Genomic DNA, 8,641 nt, shown 5'->3' with positions numbered 1-8,641 from the left:
GTACACAGAAAAGGGATATGCACATTTGTATGTATACAGAACATTTATTTTACAATGTGCTACATGTAAACAGAAAATTCACATTTGCATGTCCATTTTTACATATTTCTTACTTGTAAAGTCATATATAGTGAACAGAAAATTTGAAAAAAACTGCTGTAGTTTTGTAAAAAACTATACATTTTACCTCACACTACGTAACACTACAAGTTCCCATCTTCTTGCTGGACATCCTGTCGCTCTTGTTGGTCTGGCTAGAGATTTTCATCAACATCACATCTGATGTTTTCCCTTGCGATGCACCGGGGGAAAAAAATCTCCTTGCGTGGTGCAACCATCCCCTGCAATGATCGCCTGTGATGTCCTCACAAGCAGTATTCATGACATCTGATCTTGTGCCCGATAGTCATATACTTTCCACCCCCATGCTGAAAAAGCTCTTCTATCAGATTCAGGAATGGGGAGGATGGTGGAAGGAACTCCATTGTTATCCTTTCATGCGCAGCAAACCATTCCCTAACAATGTTGGTTCGGTGGAAGCTGACATTATTCCACACAATTACATAATTTGGCAAATCTGGTCTAATTAAACCTCTTTTGTGTTCTGGTATTGGGTCTCTGTAAAGTGTATTTAGGAAGGCCAGGAGAAGGTGGGTGTTATAGGGCCCAATGTGTGGAATATGTATGCTCACAGCATTCTCAGAAATGGCCCTATGTTGGCCTGGTGTGCTAATTGTGGCTCGGTGTCCAATGAGATTGTGGCCACGTCTCCTGCCTTTGGCCAGATTGAACCCAGCCTCGTCCACAAAAACAAGAATGTGGGTCATTTCATGTCCTTCCAGCTCCATTATTCTCCATATAGTAATGCAGAAACAAAATATAACGTTTGTTTTACATAGCCTATTATAGAATCAGACAGTTTAGTAAAGTATAAATGTATAAATAGTACCCGCAAAACACCAGTCTCAACGTCAACAGGGAAGAGGCAACTCCGGGATGCTGGCCTTCTAGGCAGAGTTGCAAAGAAAAAGCCATATCTCAGGCTGGCCAAATACAATTATAAGATTAAGATGGGCAAAAGAACACACACTGGACAGAGGAACTCTGCCTAGAAGGCCAGCATCTCGGAGTCGCCTCTTCACTGTTGATGTTGAGACTGGTATTTTGCGGGTACTATTTAATGAAGCTGCCAGTTGAGGACTTGTGAGGTGTCTGTTTCTCAAACTAGACACTCTAATGTACTTGTCCTCTTGCTCAGTTGTGCACCGGGGCCTCCCAATCATCTTTCTATTCTGGTTAGAGCCAGTTTGCGCTGTTCTGTGAAGGGAGTAGTACACAGCCTTGTATGAGATCTTCAGTTTCTTGGTGATTTCTCGCATGGAATAATCTTTATTTCTCAGAACAAGAATAGACTGACAAGTTTCAGAAGAAAGTTCTTTGTTTCTGGACATTTTGAGCCTGTAATCAAACCCACAAATGCTGATGCTCCAGATACTCAATTAGTCTAAAGAAGGCCAGTTTTATTTCTTCTTTAATCAGGACAACAGTTTTCAGCTGTGCTAACATAATTGCAAAAGGGTTTTCTAATGATAAATTTGCATTTTAAAATGATAAACTTGGATTAGGTAACATAATGTGCCATTGGAACACAGGAGTGATGGTTGCTGATAACGGGCCTCCGTACACCAATGTAGATATTCCATTAAAAAGTTTTGAACGGTAGTGTATATATATTATAATAAATGTCACCATTCCATTTTATTGGTCCCCAGAAAACACTTTGATCTTTGCAGCTCTACTGCCCCCATATGGTTTAAAGTAGCATCACTACAAAAGAGTGCACAGTATCAATCCAGTATATCTTCTTATCTCTCCAAATCTGGGCTGCAGCCAAACACGTGGTGAGCAGGCATTTGCCAGTGTGGCTGAAGTGACTTTACTCAGCAGGCTAGGAGAACTAACACAGCAGGTTAGGAGAACTAACACAGCAGGCTACGAGAACTAACACAGCAGGTTAGGAGAACTAACACAGCAGGTTAGGAGAACTAACACAGCAGGTTAGGAGAACTAACACAGCAGGTTAGGAGAACTAACACAGCAGGCTACGAGAACTAACATAGCAGGTTTGGAGAACTAACACAGCAGGTTAGGAGAACTAACACAACAGGCTAGGAGAACTAACGCAGCAGGCTAGGAGAACTAACGCAGCAGGCTAGGAGAACTAACGCAGCAGGTTAGGAGAACTAACGCAGCAGGTTAGGAGAACTAACGCAGCAGGTTAGGAGAAATAACGCAGCAGGCTAGGAGAACTAACGCAGTAGGTTATGACAACTAACGCAGCAGGTAAGGAGAATGAGGTTAAGGTTAGGAAAAGGGTTAGTTTTAGTCTTAGCTGAAATGCTACAGTTGTCCCCAACTCAACAACTACATGGAGCTATACTCCATCAAGCCACAACTGTAGAAGCCATCAGTTCCGAGAAACCATCAGTATCATAACACCCCAACATTTTGGGGCAGTGCCCCAAATATTTTTTGGGGTTGTATTCTTTTATAGACTGACTTGCATTGCCTTGTGATTAGTCAACTAATGCACAATTAGTAGCCTATGTCTTTCTCATCAGAGTGCTGCAGGTTGTGTGTGTGAGGCACCGTCCTCAACCGCAGGGCTCTCCAGAGGGTGGTGGGGTCAGCCCAACGCATCATCGGAGGAACACTGCCTGTCCTCCGGGACATCTACAGCACCCGGTGTCACAGGAAGGTCAATAAGTTCATCAAGGACCTCAGCCACCAGAGGCACGGCCTGTTCACTGAGTCACCCACGGCACGCCCTGTTCACCCCGCTACCATCTAGAAGGAGGAGACAGTACTGGTACATCAAAGCTGGGACTGAGAGACTGAAAAACAGCTTCTATCGCCCAGTACCCTGCCCTGAACCTTGGTCACTGTTACTAGCCGACTACCACCCAGTACTCTACCCTGATAAGCTTGCTGCCAGCTCTTAGCAAACTGTTGGAAAAAATGGTGTTTGACCAATACAAATATATTTCTCTGTAAACAAATTAACAACAGACTTTCAGCATGCTTATAGAGAAGGGCACTCAACATGTACTGCACTGACACAAATTACATGATTGGTTGAAAGAAATCGATAATAATAAGATTGTGGGAGCTGTACTGTTAGATTTCAGTGCCACCATTTGATATTATTGACCATAACCTGTTGTTGAAAAAACTTATGTGCTATGGCTTTTCAACCTTTGCCATAATGTGGATTGAGAGCTACAGTTGAAGTCAGAAGTTTACATACACTTAGGTTGGAGTCATTAAAACTTGTTTTTCAACCACTCCTCAAATTTCTTGATAACAAACTATAGTTTTGGCAAGTCGGTTAGGACATCTACTTTGTGCATGACACAAGTAATTTTTCCAACAATTGTTTACAAACAGATTATTTCACTTATAATTCACTGTATCACAATTCCAGTGGGTCAGAAGTTTACATACACTAAGTTGACTGTGACTTTAAACAGCTTGGAAAATTCCAGAAAATTATGTCATGGCTTTAGGCTAATTGACATCATTTGAGTCAATTGGAGGTGTACCTGTGGATGTATTTCAAGGCCTACCTTCAAACTCAGTGCCTCTTTGCTTGACATCATGGGGAAAAAAAGAAATTAGCCAAGACCACACGTCTGGTTCATCCTTGGGAGCAATTTCCAAACGCCTGACGGTACCACGTTCATCTGTACAAACAATAGCACGCAAGTATAAACACCATGGGACCACGCAGCCGTCATACCGCTCATGAAGGAAACGCGTTCTGTCTCCAAGAGATGAACGTACTGGTGCAAACCGAAGAACACTATCCCAACCGTGAAGCACGGGGGTGGCAGCATCAGGTTGTGGGTGTGCTTTGCTGCAGGAGGGACTGGTGCACTTCACAAAATAGATGGCATTATGAGGCAGGAAAATTATGTGGATATATTGAAGCAACATCTCAAGACATCAGTCAGGAAGTTAAAGCTTGGTCGCAAATGGGTCTTCCAAATGGACAATGACCCCAAGCATACTTCCAAAGTTGTGTCAAAATGTCTTAAGGACAACAAAGTCAAGGTATTGGAGTGGCCATCACAAAGCCCTGACCTCAATCCTATAGAAAATATGTGGGCAGAGCTGAAAAAGTGTGTGCAAGCAAGGAGGCCTACAAACCTGATTCAGTTACACCAGCTCTGTCAGGAGGAATGTGCCAAAATTCACCCAACTTATAGTGGGAAGCTTGTGGAAGGCTACCTGAAACCTTTGACCCAAGTTAAACAATTTAAAGGCAATGCTACCAAATACTATTTGAGTGTATGTAAACTTCTGACCCACTGCGAATGTGATGAAAGAAATACAAGCTGAAATAAATCATTCTCTCTACTATTATTCTGACATTTCCCATTCTTAAAATGAAGTGGTGATCCTAACTGACCTAAAACAGGGAATTATTACTAGGATTAAATGTCAGGAATTGTGAAAATCTGAGTTTAAATATATTTAGCTAAGGTGTATGTAAACTTCCGACTTCAACTGTATCTATGTAATAGAACTCAAAGGGTTTTCTTTAATGGAAGCTTCTCCAATGTCAAACATGTAAAGTGTGGTGTACCGCAGGACAGCTCTGTAGGCCTCTACTCTTTTCTATGTTTAGCAATAACCTGCCACTGGCATTAAACAAAGCATGTGTGGCCATGTATGCTGATGATTCAACCATATGTACATCGTCGACCAAAGCTAATAAAGTCACTGAAACCCTTAACAAAGTGTTGCAGTCTGTTTTGGAATGAGTGGCCAGTAATAAGCTGGTCCAGAACATCTCTAAAACTAAGAGCATTGTATTTGGTACAAATCATTCCTTAAAACCTCTTGCATCCAGACGTTCTGCTAGCGGAACCCCTAGCCAACAGCCAATGGGATCGCATGGCGCGAAATACAAAAACAACTAAAATACCACAATTCAATTTTCTCAAACATACGACTATTTTACACCATTTGAAAGATAAACCTCTCCTGAATCCAACCACGTTGTCCGATTTCAAAAAGGCTTTACAGTCGAAAGCAAAACATTAGATTATGTTAGGATACAACCACAGCAAAAAACAACAACACAGCCATTTTCTTAGCAAGGACAGCCATTTTCAAAGCAAGGTTAGCCATCCAAAAGCACAAAACCAGCTAAAATTATGCACTAACCTTTGACGATCTTTATCAGATGACACTCCTAGGACATTATGTTAGACAATACATGCATTTTTTGTTCCATCAAGTTCATATTTATATTAAAAAAAAAACATTTTACATTGGCGCGTGACGTTCAGAAAATGTATTCACCCCAAAATTTCCGGTGAATTTACAAAAATACTCATCATAAACGTTGACAAAATACATAACAATTATTTTAAGAATTATAGATACAGTACTCTTTTATGCACCCGCTGTGTCAGATTTCAAAATAACTTTACGTAGAAAGCACATTGTTCAATATTCTGAGTACTGAGCACCATGCTATTCAGTTAGCCGTCCAGCCACGGCATCCCCAAAATGCTGAAATATGTTCAAAATATTATCTTACCTTTGCTGATCTTCGGCTGAATGCACTCGGAAGGTCTCCCACTTCCACAAGAAATGTTCATTTGTTCGATAAAGTCCATAATTTATGTCGAAATAAATCCTTTTTGATGGCGCGTCCAGATCCCCATTCCAAAATGTATCTATCCACCGTCAACGAAAAGGTATAAAGTTCCATCAGCGTTTGTAGTAACATGTCAAACCATGTTCACAATCAATCTTTAGGGTGTTATAATCGTAGAATTGCGATACTATTCCAACCGGACAATAGCAGATTCATTACAAAATAAAAATAAAAATGGCTAATCCTTCGTGAGCGCGCGCGAGGTAAGGCAATGACCCCAGCCCGACCACATACTCTTCCGGGTTTATTCAATCAAATTGTATTCTAGAAGCCTCAAACAAGGTTCTAATGACTGTTGACATCTAGTGGAAGCCTTAGGAAGTGCAATTTGACATCACAGACACTGTATTTTAGATAGAACTTCATTTGAAATGACTACAACCCTCTGAGGTCCAACTTCCTGGTTGGATTTTTCTCAGGTTTTTGCCTGCTATATGAGTTCTGTTATACTCACAGACATCATTCAAACAGTTTTAGAAACTTCAGAGTGTTTTCTATCCAAATCTACTAATATGCATATCCTACGTTCTGAGTCTGAGTAGGAGGCAGTTTAATTCGGGTACGTTTTTCATCCGGCCATGAAAATACTGCCCCCCATAGTGAAGAGGTTTTAAGTGGTAGACCTCAGCTGAATCTGGTAATGAATGGTGTGGCTGTTGAACAAGTTGAGGAGACTACATTTCTTGATGTTATCTTAGATTGTAAACTGTCATGGTCAAAACATATAGATTCAATGGTTGTAAAGATGGGGAGAGGTCCGGCCGTAATAAAGAGATGCTCTGCTTTTTTGACACCACACTCCAAAAAGCAAGTTCTGCAGGCTCTAGTTTTGTCTAATCTTGATTAGTGTCCTTTCATGTGGTCCAGTGCTGCAAGGAAAAACCTAGTTAAGATGCAGCTGGCCCAGAACAGAGCGGCATGTTTTGCTCTTATTTGTAGTCAGAGGGCTGATATAAATACCATGCATGCCAGTCTCTCTTGGCTAAGAGTTGAGGAGAGACTGACTGCATCACTTTTCTTTTTAGAAGAAACATTAATGTTTTGAAAATCCCAAATTGTTTGCATAGTCAACTTACACACAGCTCTGAAACTCACATTTATCCCACCAGACATGCCACCAGGGGTCTTTTCACAGTCTCCAAATCCAGAACAAATTCAAGAAAGCGTACAGTTTTATATAGAGCCCTTATTGCATGGAACTTCCATCTCATATTGCTAAAATAAACAGCAAACCTGGTTTAAAAAACCCCCCAGATAAAGCAACTGTCATGACTTCTGCCAAAGTCGGCTCCTCTCCTTGTTCGGGCGGCGTTCGGCTATCGACGTCACCGGCTTTCGAGCCACCGACGCTCCATTTTTCATTGATCCATTTGTTTTGTCTTGTTTTGCACACCTGGTTTGCATTTCCCAATCACAATGCATGTATTTATTCCTCTGTTCCCCCTCATGTCTTTGTGTGATATTGTTTTTTGACATTTTTTGATGTGCCAGACTGGTGTTCATATATTCCGTGTTTTGTCACGAGGTATGTTTATTTGTTTGAACATAATTATTGTGACTGTTTGCACGTTTTGCACTTTTGCCAATTGGCTGGAGGTTTTGACACAGTGGCGTCCGTCTGTTGGTTTCTCCTGCCTTAATAAAGTGTGCGCCTGTTCACAACTCTCTGCTCTTCTGCACCTGACTCCGCTACCAGTAGCACACCGTTGACAGCAACACCTCGTGGCACAATGCCTCTCCCCTATTTGACCTAGATAGTTTGTGTGTATGCATTGATACGTGTGCCTTTTTAAAACATTTATGTAGTTTTGTCCTTGAGCTGTTCTTGTCTATTGATGTTCTGTATTATGTCATTCTGTATTATGTTTCATGTTTTGTGTGGACCCCAGAAAGAGTAGCTGCTGCTTTTGCAACAGCTAATTGGGATCCTAATAAAATACCAAATACCAAATCTGTTCTGTAATGTAATGAAATGTTTTAATTGTATATAGTGTATATTCCAGACTCTGAAATGGCTCCTTCTGATATTTCTTTCTTTTTACCTTTTGGATTATGTGTGTATTTCTTTGTATTGGTCGGTATTATTACTGCACTGTTGGAGCTAGAAACATGAGCATTTCACTGCACCTGCGATAACATCTGCAAATCTGTGTATGCAACCATTAAACGTTGATTTGTGTGTGTGTGTTTGTCCAGACCAATTTGATTCACGGAAGTCACATGCCTGCCGGGCATGACGCACGTCTACAAAGAAAGCAGAGTGCTTTCCATGAGGCAACCAAAGTTTCAATGGGGCAACCACACTTCTTCACTTTCCATGGGGCAACCACAGAATAAGAAGAAGAAGAAGAAGAAGAAGAAGAAATCTCCACCACTCTGGTACATGTGGTGCCACCTCAGCTCCTAATCTCTCCTGTCCTGTTTGAGTCCTATGTGTGATTGACTAACCCAACAGGATTAGTGGGCTAATTACAGCTTTGGAGGAAGAGTGAGAGAGAGGGGTGGAGACAAAAGGAAGATAGAAAAGGAGGACAAAACAGGCAAAGAGGGAGGGCAATGAGGAAGAAAATGAAGAAAGCATTAGAGGTACAACACACCCACTTTAGAATGCTATTAGTTGACACAGGGAAAGTATATGTTTTGGTAGCACTTTATTGTACGGTACAGATATTACGAAGTATTTACTCAAAATGACACTAAAAAGCTAATTACACAGTAACAAACTATGAATTACAAGCACCACTAGACACCAATTGTGTTGATAAAGATGTGTTGATTGCTGAATTTGCATTTTGCTCTGGGACCGTTGTTGGGAGTTTCCTCCCTAGCCGCAGTCGTCCAAGAAACTGCTCTTTCTCATCCATTCCTTCCTTTCCCACACCCCCCCCACAAACCTTCTCTTTCACATCC

This window comes from Salmo salar, chromosome ssa08 (assembly GCF_905237065.1).
Source record: "Salmo salar chromosome ssa08, Ssal_v3.1, whole genome shotgun sequence".
Classification (NCBI taxonomy): Eukaryota; Metazoa; Chordata; class Actinopteri; order Salmoniformes; family Salmonidae; genus Salmo; species Salmo salar.
The sequence above is the reverse complement of the archived record's forward strand: the minus strand, read 5'-3'. Positions refer to the sequence as shown.